This window comes from Pleurodeles waltl, chromosome 4_1 (assembly GCF_031143425.1).
Source record: "Pleurodeles waltl isolate 20211129_DDA chromosome 4_1, aPleWal1.hap1.20221129, whole genome shotgun sequence".
NCBI classification, from domain to species: Eukaryota; Metazoa; Chordata; class Amphibia; order Caudata; family Salamandridae; genus Pleurodeles; species Pleurodeles waltl.
The window spans coordinates 797,079,071-797,094,004 of record NC_090442.1 but is presented as its reverse complement, the minus strand read 5'-3'; positions in this window follow the sequence as shown (position 1 = coordinate 797,094,004).

The following is a 14,934-nucleotide window of genomic DNA, read 5'->3' as shown; positions in this document are numbered from 1 at the left end:
AATACAGAGATAAAGAAAACAAAATGTTTTAGAGCGTGCACACAATTGGAGAGTAAGGATTGGAGGTTTATGAACAGTCATTGAGCATTTTCCCCACTTAGTGCAGCTTTCTTGGGGATTAAGCAAGAATTGACCCAAGCAAAAGAGTGCCAGGTAGGAATTTAGAAGCATACAGTCAGGTTTTGTAACAGTGTGGTGACAGACTCACATGCTATTGAAATGTAAGTTTTGTGAGTACAATTCGGTGTTCTCTTCTTTCACCTGCAAGACCAATGGGAGCTCAGGTAAATAGAGCAAAGAAGGGTAGACCTCAATGTTGTCCTTCCTTTAAGTCTGAACATACCCTTAGCCCCCAAATGAGTCTCTATTAGCAGCCGTAGCAGGCATTATCTAATGTTATCATTGCAATGTGTTGTGAAGTAAAAGTATCTACATGCATGGAGTGCCAGCCCTCCATATGCTTCAAAAGGTGAAGAGAAAGAAGGGAATTGAGCACAGATGCTGGATACTGATTCAAGAGCTTTCTAAAGAAGATTATTTAGCAGCATTCTAAAGGTATGCAGTTGTTTTGTGTTTTTTTGGGATTAGACGGAAAAAGATACATTTAAGGGCCTTGTGGTGCAATCATATAAAGTAAACTCTGGGAGTGCTAATTTAAAGTAGGTGCTTATCACAGTCATAATTAGTTGAATTGCAGGAGAAATGTTATTCCCCATCTTAGACTGTGGTAACTGGTTTCTTGTCATAGGAGCATTAAAGGAATGCACTATACTTGGCTGTAAATAGCAACATCAATCATTACCATGCATGCCTTCAACACACATTTTACAATTCATTGACATTTGCAACACTTTGTATTACATTGTAGTACTTAACCAAGCATTGGCCATAGTAATGACTCATAAATAATCTATCTATCTATCTATCTATCTATCTATCTATCTATCTATCTATCTATCTATCTATCTATCTATCTATCTATCTATCTATCTATCTATACATTGATGGTTATACATGAGCTAGTGTTTCCATGGGAAGAGTGTTTCCTGTTTTGCTAATACTGCTGGACTTGGCCCTTTCTGCAGTGTCACCCCCAAACCTTTTGCCTTTTGCCTTTGGCCCTTCTATTTTCCTAAATTCATTTTATGGACCTTTGGGCTCTGTGCACTTTAACACTGCTAACCAGTGCTAAAGTTCATGTTCTCACTCCCTAATACATGGTAAAATTGGCTTACACCTGATTGTGATATTTAATGTACATATGGGTCTGTAGTAATGTGGCATACCATATAGCCAGGGTATATAAATTAAATGCTACCAAAGGGCCTGCAGCACCTATTGTGCCACCATCTTACGTAGTCCCCTAAAATGGGTCTAGGCCTGCCACTGTAGCCTGTCAACAATTTCAAGCAGTCAGTTTGATTTGGCAAAATAACCCCTTTGCCATACCTAAAGCTCCCCTTTTAGTACATAAAACTCATTCTTTAGGCAATCTCTATACAGCCCATAAGGCAGGGTGAATTGTAATCAGAAGGTTGGACATGTTCTTCTAAGTTTTGCCTTTTCCGGTAGTGAAAAATTACAAATTAGTTTTCCACTACTGTGAGGCCTACCACTCCCATAGGATAACAGCGGGTTGCCTTATTACATAGAACACACGCTAACCTCTGATTGGGAGCGGGTAGGAAATTCATGTTTGGTGTCAGAGGAATTCTAATATAAAATCCTCTTTAATGGTAAAGTCAGTTTAAGGCACAATTCTGAAAATGGCACTTTTAGAAAGTTGCCATTTCCTTGTCCTAGCATTTGGTGTCTGCAGTCTGCTCCTAGGTCATGTGACTTGGTGTAGTTGGTCTTTGAGTATTCCTCCCTGACATTCACACAGTTGAGGGACTGGTGGGCCTGGATGGACCATCACAGCCAGGATGGGGGTCAGAACTGGGCACAGTCCCACTTGCAATTCAATAGGCTGTGCCCTGCAGACAGGTTGGTATCAGGGCAGGGATGCAACACATTTTAGACACTTCTGTGAGGAGAAGCCTCCAGAAGTTTCCCACACTTCAAAGAATGCACAAGGTGCAAAATTAGGGCCCTCTGACCCACTCTTCAGTTCACTTTCTGGACCTGAGGAAGACAAGAAGGGGACTGGCTGCTGCTGTGGGCTGCTGTGTACTTCAGAAGTCTGCCTTGCTTCCACAGGGAAGACTGCTTTGCTGCTTGAAGACTGTCTATGTCCTCAGATGTCTGCCCTGCTGCTTGAGACCTGCTTTCCTCCCTGAACCCAGGATGCATGGATATCGATTCACCGAAATGCCAGGGGTAAAGGAAGTGATATAACATGCCCATTGACTCCCCAGTGATGTCACAGGAAGCAATATCACACAGTGTTTGATCAGATGACATAACCAGATTAGGAGAATGTATTATTGGTTGAGAACCTATTAAATAGCACCTAACACTGGAAAACGTGCTGACTACGTTTAAATCAGCTAATATCGATATCAAATAATGAGAAGGTTGATGGGCCTACAATACTCAGCACAAGTTTAGTTTGGCATTTGTTTTAGTAACTAAGAGTACCATTAATTACTATCAGTTTTATAATGTAGGTAATAGTGGTTTTTGTTCTGCCCAGCACAGCCTCTTAAAGCCATCTTAAGTTATTTTAAGCCAAGAAAATTCTAACTCAAACCTGTGTTATATTCTGCCAGACAAATATGAATGGCTGGGAGATAGGGGTCAAAAGTAAAATGGCAGAGGTCACAACAGGTTGCCTAACCCCTAATCAATGTCCATGGCATTGGCAGCTTCCCATATAGGATGGGAAGGATGTGAGCTCACATAAGCCATGTCTCCCATGATCAAGTAGTCACCCTTAGTTTTTAACTTGAAACAATTCTTGCTCTTCCAGTTTTACATATACTTTCTTACATACATGGAATGTGACTTAGAAACCTTCAGTGGCCACCTCAAATATTCAGAAGGATCTGGATGACCTCAGAAAAGCTTGTAAATGACTTTAAGTTATCAGGATCTGGGACAAGCCATGGTAGTAAGTGATACATGAAAGAAGCAAGTGAGGCAACTGAAGATTTCAGGAAAATAATAGAAGTGAGGCAATTAAAAGATATTTTATGTAGCCAGTAGAACCATTCATGCAAGCATCTTAAACCATTGACCAAGAAACATTAGCTCCAGTTCCACCTTTTACATTGTAGTAATTGAGTCTTAATTCCTTTAACTCGCAATCTCGACAGATATCCAAGAGTGACATATCATGAGAGAGGTAAAGATATGTAACTCTCACAGCTGTGTGAGAAGTAGGCACTGTGTGACCAACTGCGCATTGGGAAGAACAGAGAGAACCATCCACTACCCTATTCTATTTTGTCTCAGCTCTGTATAGTTTTGTCCATCCCTGACTTACAGCTGAGTAGACTAGTACATTTGCTGTATCAAAGGAGGCTACAGAATGTAGAAGGTTGTATGCTACAGGGTACAAAAAGGACAATGTATGGTAACCCCAGCCCTAATAGGAGAAAAAATAAACTGTGATCTATATTTTACAAATCATCAGTCTTGTTTTGATAGTGTTACTCCAGTGAGGTACCCTATTTTTAGCTTACTTTGGAAAAAAACTGTTTTTGTAATTTCACTCCCAAATTGAGCATTTTACAAGCAACAAGAATGCTGCAACCTCTAGCTAAGATCAAGATTGGATTTAGTGCTGCTCACTATGTAAGACTGCAATGCACAGCTGGTGATTACTCTTGTTTAGCTATTCCTTAAAATACCAAAACCAGTATAAAGAAGCAATGCAGCCTCCGATGCAAGGATTAAGCTGTATAGCAGATCAAAATAAGGACAACAGAGTGAAAGAATTAGAAAAATAATTCAGACACAATTTGAAAGACAGAAGAAATATGGGCAAATGGCAAGTTTCAACCACCGGCTACCCACTATTGATGTCAATGGGTATTTAGGGCCTGTTTTAGATCTTGGCCGATGGGTTACTCCATCACAACGGTGATGGATATTCACCTGCCGAAATCTAAATCCTGTAGGAAATGATGGGATTTTGATTTCAGATGACAGGATATCCATCACGGTTGAGATGGAGCAACTCTTCCACTGATATCTAATTCGGGCCCAGTGGGTCCTATTTAGATCCTGGCCGAGGGGGTTACTCCGTCACAAAGTGACGGCTATTCGGTCAGCCGTGCTACGCTCCTATTATAGCCTATGGTTGATCGTAATAGGGAGTGCAGTATTCCCTTCACCAAAATCTAAATCAGGCTGTCAGTCTTTTGACTAGGTTAGAGTAACCACCAGAGAGACTGAAAGACATGTTGTTCAGGTGGATCAAGCCTACATCCTCCTGCATGTAAAATCAAGTAGCTAAATCTTAATGTGGTGCATCACCAACAGACATTTACATCATGTGTTTTCATGAAACCTATATCATTTTATGTTTGGTTTGTAGAATGTGCAGACCTGAAACATAGGCTTGGAGATGCAGCTAAAAGGCAATATACATAAACATGACAGAAGTATTACTGGGGTGAATTTGTATGAATTATACTAACAATTATGGGCCAGATGTAGCAAACTTTTGCGAGTCGCAAATGGCCCGAATCTCAATTTGCGACCCCGCAAAATCGGAAACGGGATCCAAAAATCCCATTTCCGACTTGCAAAATGAGACGCGAGCTATTACCGACTCGCAAAAATGGCTACACCATTTTGCGACCCGCAAATAGGAAGTCGCTATTTGCGAGTCGCAAACCAAATGCAATAGCCACTCGCAAATTGCGACTAGTCGCAAAAAGCCCATTTTGCACTTCCAATTTACCACTAACTCAGAGCAGGTGGTAACCAGAACCAAAGTATAAAAGGAGACCCAGAAGGCACCTGGGTCACTCAAGATGGCGGAGATATATGTGATAGCAAGGAGGAGGAGAGCCCACGCCGCACAGCAGATGAGGAGGTGGAGCCAGAGACAGGAGAAGATATACAGAACCAGGCAGACACTTTTCCAACAAACAGAGGAGGAGATATATGAGAAATACAGACTCAGCAGTGCAGCAAAACTAGATTTAATAGATTTACTCAATCCGCAGCTTCAACGCCAGACTGTGAGCGGCTGTGCCATCCCTACGCATGTGCAAGTGCTATGCTCACTGCACCTCTTGGCCTCGGGTAGCTATCAGGGGGTCATTGCTGTGGCAGGTGGGGTATCCCAAAGTTCACTCTCACGGTACTTTAGAGCATTCCTAGATGCCTTACTCACATACATGTCCAGATACATATACCTACCCAGGAATGAGGCAGAAATCAACAGCACCAAGTTGGAATTCTACAGGATTGCCAACTTCCCCCATGTAATAGGGTGTGTGGACGGGACACATATACAAATCTGCCCTCCTGCAAATCTGGAATATCTGTTGCGCAACAGGAAGTGTACCCACTCACTGAACATCCAGGTGGTATATGACGCCCATAATGGTATCACTGACATGGTTGCCAAATTTCCGGGGAGCACACATGACTCCTACATTTTCAGGCACAGTGGGATACACCAACGCCTAGAACGTGGGGAGTTTGGAGACGGATACTTCCTAGGTATAACTGAATACACCTTGCAGACACACACACAAGTCAATGTGGAAACCATCTATGCCCAGCTAACAGTGTACATTTTGTGCCAAACAGGTGACAGTGCATATGCACTACGACCATGGATACTGACCCCGTACTTAACACACAGCAATGAGACAGAGAGGCGATACAACAATGCCCATAGGAGGACCCAAAATATCATAGAGAGGACCTTTGGACTGCTGAAGGCACGATTCAGATGCCTCCACAGAAGTGGAGGTGCCCTCCAGTATACCCCAATAACAGCTTTCAAGATCGTTGGCGCATGCGCTATCCTGCACAACATTGCCACCAGACGTGGGCTACCTCTCACCAGAAGACCCGATTCGGAGGATGAAGAGCAAGAGCTACCACATCGCCATCATGGGGATAGAAGCATTGCAAATCAAGGCAGACTGAGACGGGACCACATTGCAAACCAATACTTTGGAAGGTATGTGCTAACTGTCACCACACTCACTAATGTCACACACAAAGAGGCCAGGTGTGAAGTGGAATAAACAAGGAATTTTTATAATGTGCACCAAAAAAACTATATACATTAACTACAGTTCAGGGGCTGTAAAAGTCCACCTGGCATGAGGACACATTGACTTCATGTGCCTCTACTCCAGGACAGTGCGGAGCTCACTCTCTATGCTGGCTTCGCCCAGCATGGCTGGTTCCTGCTCTGTCAGCAGTGCCCTGCCTTGCACTACTACTGCGCAACACCCTGGTGTCACTGGCTGAGACACTGCTGACGGTGGAGCCCTCCTCGCTGTCCTGCGGCATGTCAGCCGCGGCCCTAGCCACCTGCCGTGCCTCCATGATATCTACGGCGTGCCTGAGACGCACCAGTCCACGTGCCACATCACTGGCAAAGTGGCCCATGTCTACCTGGAGGCTGACCGTGCACCGTTAAAGGCCAGTGGTGTTCACTGCCAGCCTGACGATGGAGGCAGACATGCGGTCCAGCAGGTGCATTAGCTGCCTGTCACGGCGCCTTGCACCCTCTCTCTCAATTATGAGTTCTGCCTCCAGTTGTCTCATTGAGAGTGCAAGGTCGCCGACATGGGTATTGAGTTGTTGCAGCTCTGTTTGTACCAGCTGCAGCCCACTGTTCCGGTTTTGCTCCATGCGCCACATGGCCCCTGATATTCTCCTTATCTCCTGTGTCTGCAGGCGCTGACCCTGTAGGAGTGCAGCCTCGGCGGCCGACATGGAAGCGTCCCCTGACTCAGCCTGCGGCACTGGAGGGACATTTACACGTCGCCTGCGATGCAGTGGAGGCTCTGTGTCATCTACACCGGCACTGTGGCTGGGACCAGGTGCTGGCTCACTCACCAGTATGGCAACTGGTGCATCATGAGGGGACTGTGTGTGGGTGGTGCAGGTTCCTGAGGTGGCTGGTCCTGAGTCCTCCGCAGGCTGGTGGCTGACCTGTGGCCCCTGGATGCTTTGGCTGGAGGTGCTGTCGTGTGGGAGACCTGTGGGACATAGGGAACACACTGTCAGTATCTACCTTCTGTTATCAACTTCCTAATAAACTGTTGCCTATCAACTGCCTACTTGACTACATTGCCCATAATGCACCATGCAGGTGGTTGCTACTCTGAAAAGGAGCTATATTGGTTGTGCATGCTGCTGTGTACTAGGTGGGTGGGGGTATGGCATATATGGATGTACATGCATGTCTCATGCCACTCACCGGTTGATGGTCCTGGCTCTGAAGTGTCCAGCTCTCCCATCCCGCACACTGCCTCTGGCTCCAAGGTCTCCTCCACTCTTTCCTCCAGGGGTGTGGGTGGTGGTACAGTGGATGGTCCCCCTCCAGTACCCCTCATCTCCCGTAGCCGCTCTGCCACCCTCTCCTTGGTCCGAGAGCGCAGGTCATACCACCGTTTCTTCAACTCTTCTATACTCCGGTGGCTGACACCCATGGAGTTCACCTTGTCCTGTATTTCGGTCCAGATTCTTTTCTTCTCCACCTCTGGCACACTGAGGGCTGCCCTACCAAACAGTTGTTCATGGTGCTGGCAGCATTCCTCAGTCAGCACCTCCAGCTCTTTTTCTGCAAATTTCAATTTGCGCTTTCTTGGTGTCTCTGCCATGGTAGCTGCTGTTCCTCCTGTTTGCAGTTCAGCAGTTTAAAATGGGTGTGGTCCTCCCTCCTCCCAGGTGTATTTGTAAACTTCCTGGCTGTGATGTCATCATCAGGAGCCAGGATGTGTTTTCCAGAGTGTTCTGCTGCACCTGCATTCAATTTCCAGCACAGTCGCAATTTGCGACACCCACTCGCTATTTGTGTGTTCGTTTTTAGCGCGGTCGCAAAAAGCGACCTCTCAAACAGCGGACTCGCAATCTGCGGTGCGACTTCATTTGCGAGTCGCAAATTGAAGTCGCTTTTTCTTCTTGGATACCAATTAGCGAGTCGGGAATTGCGAGTCGCAACGACTCGCAATTTCCGACTCGCTAAATTTTTCCTACCCACATCTGGCCCTATATTCCTAATCAACACATTGAGAGGCACAACATTTGTTTTCCCCTTCTTTTTTGAGGTATAGGTTCTCTAAGGGTGTGTTTTGTCATAGAAAAGATACAAATGAAGTCAAGATGGCTATGTGTCCAGGAAAAGTGCAAAATGTGGGTGAAGATATAAATTAGTGGGATTGAACACCAGGGATTGAAAGGCATGACACCTAGTATTTTGTTTATATGCAGGTGTCATCACAGCCAGAATGTTAGTGGTGATCACAAGGTTTTGGAGGAAGGTTTGCATGAAAAATAGGATTAGAAGAGGGGTGAGGGCCAGAAGCCCATGCATAGTTAGCAAGATAGCTCAACAAGTTTAGCCACCTGTGCAAAAATATGTGTTCCACCTACAGTTACAGGTTTGAATTCCAGTGACTTCACTCTACCTCACATCCTTCAGTTGTTGACGATGTCAGAATCATTGGGTTGGGAACAAACAACACAAGTGCACCTCCACCTGCAAGTTGATGCCTTGCAGTGTGTAAGCGTTGTATACAACAGTAGATATTGCTAGCCACCTCAGAGTTACACATTCACAGATCATCTTGGAACTCCTCATTAATAAAATATCCTAACTAGGGGAAGTGTCAGTCTGATCGGCAGTAACACACACCCTGTCCAAGTGCTACTGTCATATGTAATTTTACAATCGATATTAGCCTTTCACAAATTCATATTCAACACACCACCCACAAGAATCTGGTATGTCTGTATCACATGACCAGGGGGAGCTTGATTATAGAAAACACCAACTACTAGATCTAAAAAGGCTTCCCCTATATATACACAAAGGGGCATATTTATGAGAGGGTTGCGCCATGCTTGCACCACGCAATGAGGTACATATATGGCACAAACCTCTAAGCCATATTTTTGAAGCCACAAAAAGTCACTTTGCATGGCTTTGAGTGGCTCCAAAAATATGGAGTAATGCAAGGCAGAGTAAATCACTGCGTTGGATTACCATGTCCAAAGGGAGGCATTCCATGGGCATTGCATGGGTGTTCCCATGAAACTCCCAGGGTTTGTGATGCATTTCCAGATTTACTAACTCTGGTAAACCTGAGAATGCACCAAAAAGATACACCTCTCCAGGAAGGCATAACAAGGAGAAATATCTTTAATTCTCTTCTGTTTTTATCATTCTATGTGTTCTGCATTCTGTAGCATGCATTAAAAGAGGAAAAAGCCTTTCAGGCTTGTTTTTGTGCAGGAAGGTGTCCAGAACAGCTGCCAGAATGGTGACAGTGCAAGGGAAAGGGACAGAAATTCACCTTATTGGATAAAAACAGAGCATTCCTCCCCTTTTCCTCATACACAAGGCAGCACAGCAAGGTGACTTGCTGCGCTGCCATGCACCAACAAAGTGGTGAATACACCCTATAATTCACACTGGATTATAACGCTGCCATTGCAGAGATCTGTATCATGAAAGCTGAAAGTCAAAGATTTGAATACTGGTGGCTCCACTCATTTTTCTGGGGTCGATACAATGAGTAAAATAAACTGAGTCAAAAGACCAGAGAAATTGTAAAATGCATTATAATGTTGTCTTCATTAATTGTAGTTATTGGTACACAGCTAGGTATCTCATAATACCGTACTCATATAAAGGCACATAAACTACCGCCTCCGCCCAGAGAAGATTATGATATTGCAATGTGACATGTAATACCAATGTTATGTTTGTTTTTGGGTAGGTTATCACAGTCACATTGGAGTGACAGACTATTGATGAATGTCCATCTAAGAAGAACTTAGGGCAACATGTGGGACCTGTAGTCCTGAAATAGGTCAATTCATCCAATTGAGCCATTATACTTGAAAAAATTATATATAAATGCAGTTTCTAGAACTATTATAATTGTGTCCTCATTATGTACAGTAATAATCCTGTAGGGGGAGAGATACACCTGTGGCCTGGGCTAATGGTAAGAGATAACAACCAAACCATAATGATAATAATCAACAGCACAGTGTCTACGTTTGTGTTCTCAACTTTTAAGAACACCACCAGGTTTAAAGAAGAGAAGGAATACTGTTTCAGACTGCTAAATAGCAACAGTCATATTGCACACTTAGCTAGCCAGTGAGCACACAGGCTTGCATCTTTCCATGCTTGGATGATTCTAGGAGCTGAGCCCAATGCTGCTCCAAGTCACCCAGGACATACTTAGAAGAGCCTGAAAATTGATTGGGGGGGGGGGCTGCTGACCTGGCTTTGTTACTGTTCTGAGCATGCAAGTAATAGTTGTCTAAAAGTCATACTTTTCTTTATGGCATAGGTGTGGATCTAATATAGGTTGTAGGATCTAATACACAGAACACCCTCCACCATCATACTTCTGTAGCATGCACATCCTGGATGGCAATCTCAATATCTTTATTCTGTCGCTGACTTGCTTCAGGCAGTTTGCTTTCATTCAGACATGAAGACATATCAGTGCATGCTGGGACCTGTAGTCCTGAACTTTGTCCATTCCTCTAATTGAGCCATCATACTTGAAAAAAATGATATATAAATGCAGTGCCTAGAATTATTATAGTTGTGTCCTCATGATGTGCAGTAATAATCCTGCAGGGGGAGAAGTACAGCTGTTGCCTGGGCTAAAGGTAAGAGATAAACCCCAAACCAAAATGATAATAATCTACAGCACATTATTTTCGTTTGTGTGCATTTCTGATTTGCCATTTCTGTAGCACAACTATAATTGGCTTGCTAGCAAAGGAGTGCTACACACAACAAAGGGTGGTTTAAGAGTGTAAAAAATAAAATGTGAGGCAGTGGATCAATTCCAAGGCCAGAGCCTGGACAACCTACAGTGTTCTGCGTCTTTGTCAACATATATAACATTCCTTAAAAATGCTTACTACCAAAATGAAGCAAACTAAGTTCAATGTAAATAATGTAACTAAAAAAAAATTGCTTCAGACTCTGAGACAGGTTGGAAATGCCTGTTTAAAACTATGATGTCAAAGTAGTTTCCAATAAGATTGTGTAACAAAGGAGAAATAGGTAGTGACTTTCCATAAGCACATGAGGGGTGTAGCAGCTATTGTAACAACATTTCTCTAGGGATTCTTAAATCCCTATAAATGGGGTTCACTTATTGGTTTTCCTTGTGATACAGATTCACAGTCAATTTTACGAAACCAATAGCGTAACCAGTGTGTCATGGGACCTAAGGAAGGAAATGGGGGCCTGGCTCCTGTTTAAATTATATAATAGAACAATAATCAGGATGAAGTGTGCTCCTCAGGGCCCTAATGTCACTGCACCTGCTGCACCAATGGAAGCTACACCCCTGTACAAAAATAGGCAACAGAATGGCACGCATAAGCACAATAAAACAATTGAAATGTCATACAAAAGCTATGGAAAAACCATGTGGACACTATTCATATTATAATGAATTTTATTACAACAAATGGTATGTCACACTTTATTAATCTGTTATTATTAGTTAATTTTTCTAAGCAATCATGGATATTGCCATTGTGCCATACTCAATGTTACACTGCACTTGCTGCAAGTTTGCCAGTTAAAGACACTGATCTCAGTGGGTTATGCAATCGCATCAATGCAGTGACTGTGCACTCCATGAGCTAAAAGTGCTCCCCAACCTACGTAAACCTTCCAGAAGAGAAGTGTATGCTGCAAGTGCGGGCCGTGATGTCCTTGGCACTGGGCACAGATGATGGAAGCCTAGAACTGGACAAACCATAAGAAAATATTTCCCATTTTCAAAATGGCCAACATAAACAAAATGTGTTTTTTACCTTTTGGCCAAATATTCTAACTGCTTTCTCTTGACAAATCATAGGTCGCTCCTAGTGGACTAGAGTTTGCAATTGTGACTCCTGGCGACCCCCAATTGACATCCATGGCAAGACTTCTAGAGTAACTTCAAGAGCTAGTTGGGTGGTCTCCTGATCAGACCCTCAGGGATCAGAAAGGGTTCCAACTATCTTGAAACAGTACCAAGACCCTGCCTGAGTGAGCCCTGTCCCTCCAATTGGTGCCTCTCCAGTCCTGGACCCTTGGAAGAGGTGCTAAAGGTGCCCAGATAGCCCAAATCAAAGCCTTGCCAAATGGAACATTTTCTTCCGTGAATTGTTGAGCTTGCAGACCTGTTGAGACTTGACTCAAAACCTCTTGTGTGTACATCCTTAGTGCCCCCACCAGTTATGAAACATAAGACAATGCGTCATGCATGCAACATTACTGTATTGCAATGTGTATCTTGATATGTATTGCCCAAGGCTTGTTGTTGCCCAGGGACAGTTTTCTATTGGGTCTTAATCTTGCATGTAATTATGCTTGTTCTTTAGGAAGGTCTAGACATGGATGACCCAGGGATGTCTCACAAGAACCTTAGGGGAGTGGCCTGATGTTATTTAAACCACACCTGTTCCCCCACTGCTGCTTGCTGTCTGAAGACCTAACTGAGAGCCTCAGCCCTGTCCTCTCTCGTGATCCTGCAGCTCGGTCCTCGCTCTTGGGAGTTGCTGAGTCTGAGTTTCTTCAGCTTTCCCTTCAACTCTCAGCGCCTGAAAACCCAAAGCAGGAAAAAAGTTGGCAATTTCAGTGCCGGAAATGCATTGCGTTCCACATGTATAGCCTATGTTTCTTCCTTAATCAGTTCAGTTGTTGCTGCAACTAGCCTTGAACAACTCCATGAAAAAGTACTCTTGTGCAGCCTGAATTGTTCATTTCAAAGTGTGTATGTGTGTTCATGTCATAATTACCCACATCTCGCTTATGTTATTTGTCTTGCATGTACGATGGTGATAGCCCTCACTGGAGAACAGTCCTTGATATATCCTGTGCTGTTAACAGGAATCAGTTGTGCTTTCAGCTTACAGCTTTTCTGCTCATAGTGCTTGGTGTAATTGTGCATTCTGTTAATATCACTTGGTATAATTGCACATTCTGTTCATACCACATGGTGAATGAGGCCAGAGACAAACATCTGGCATGCACAAAAGGTGTGTGTGACGGTTTTTGATTCCTACGTGTATCGGAGTGCTGCCATAACGTTGATGTGACGCTTGAACATTGATGTAACATCTATCATGCAAGACATAAGACAATTTATCACAAATCTGTCCTGGTGCACATTTCCTATTTTCAGCTCAAAAATAAGGGGTTGATTGACTACTAATGATATCTGCTTTTGTATGTAAGCCTTGTGTATTGTCACATGAATTCTCATTCTTTGGAAGCAAATCAATCAAGACATTAGAAGACCAAGTTAAAGGCAACATCTACATCCAGTGCTAGGTAGGTGTAAAGCACAGGTGGGGGAGAAAAATGTGTTGAGTGCAGGGCTGATTAAGTATACAATAGGTAACACGATCTTCCACTCTAGGATGCTAGAAGTTCAGGAGCTGCCAAGAGAGAGAGGGAGCAACACAAATGGGAAAGGGGATCCAGCAGGTACTTATCACTGAGATCACTCACTTAACAATAGTAGACAGAGCACTAGTAGAGGTTAACATATATTGCTTGATTACAGGAAGTTTGTGGCACCTCATCTTCAGGACTATTGCGGCGACCACCATCAGACGGTCAGTGTAGACCATCAGCTTATCTTCCTCTCTCTCATCCCATCCTCTTTCCCCCGGTGCGTCCCTGAGTTAACTACGTAGGGTTCGTGGCTGGCACTAGGGCGTCCAGGTGAAGTTGGGAACTAGCAACCTGGGTCGATGTTGTTCCTCATTGTGATAAACAGGTCAGTGCTTGACATAAAGTTCCCTGAAAATCGAGAGGAGAGAGGGACATATCTGCTTGTCAATCTGCCCAAGGTCCATCGCTGGTCAATCGGAATTTACAGAAGCTCCCATTATTCTTCTCCATAGCAGCAAATCCTGCTCAGCAGCTCCTCACAGAAGTCATATTCAGTCTTGTGAAGCTCATGTTAGCTACTGCCTGCACATTCATCCTGCCAGAGATTTTTGACTGCCAAAAAAAAGACAGAGGGCCTGATTTAGAGTTCGGTGGTTGGGTTTACTCCGTTACAAACATAACGGATATTCTGTCCACCATATCATGTTCCAATTATATACTATAGGAATAATAATATGGCAGACGGGATAGCCATCATGTTTGTGACAGAGTAACAGCAATCTGTCCGCCAAACTCTAAATCAGACCCTATGCCTAAATGTAGGAATTTTCACCACAATTTTGTCCAACAGCTACTTGACAATGACGCCTCTTTAGAAGGCATCAGTAATGGGAGCAATGTCACAAGTGATGTCACTGACCACGTCTTGACTGATGTAATATGTGAGGTCATAAGCAGTACTTTGCGGGGGCATACGTTATAGTTAGCTCAGGTAACAATAACTGCCGAATTTCAATTATTTTGTGCTTGTGTACATAACTATAATGGCCCTGTAACCTTTGTTTTTTAAATTAATTTCTAAGATTTCTTGAAATTATATTTTCCAACTGTTAGACTTGGCATCCTTGGCGTGGACTCCCCTAACTTTGTGCCTCTGTTTCCCAGGATGTAGATGTGTGCTGGACTCTGTTTTTGCTGTTTTTGTTACTCTGGGCACTTTACCACTGCTATCCAGTGCTAAAGTGCAAATGCTCCTATGTAAAATATATGTGTAATTGACTTTCCGTGATTGGCATATTTGATTTACTAGTAAGTCCCTAGTACAGTGCACTAGAGATGCCCAGTGCCTGTAAATCAAATGTTACTAGTGGTCATGCAGCACTGGTTGTGCCACCCAGATGAGTAGCCATGTAAAC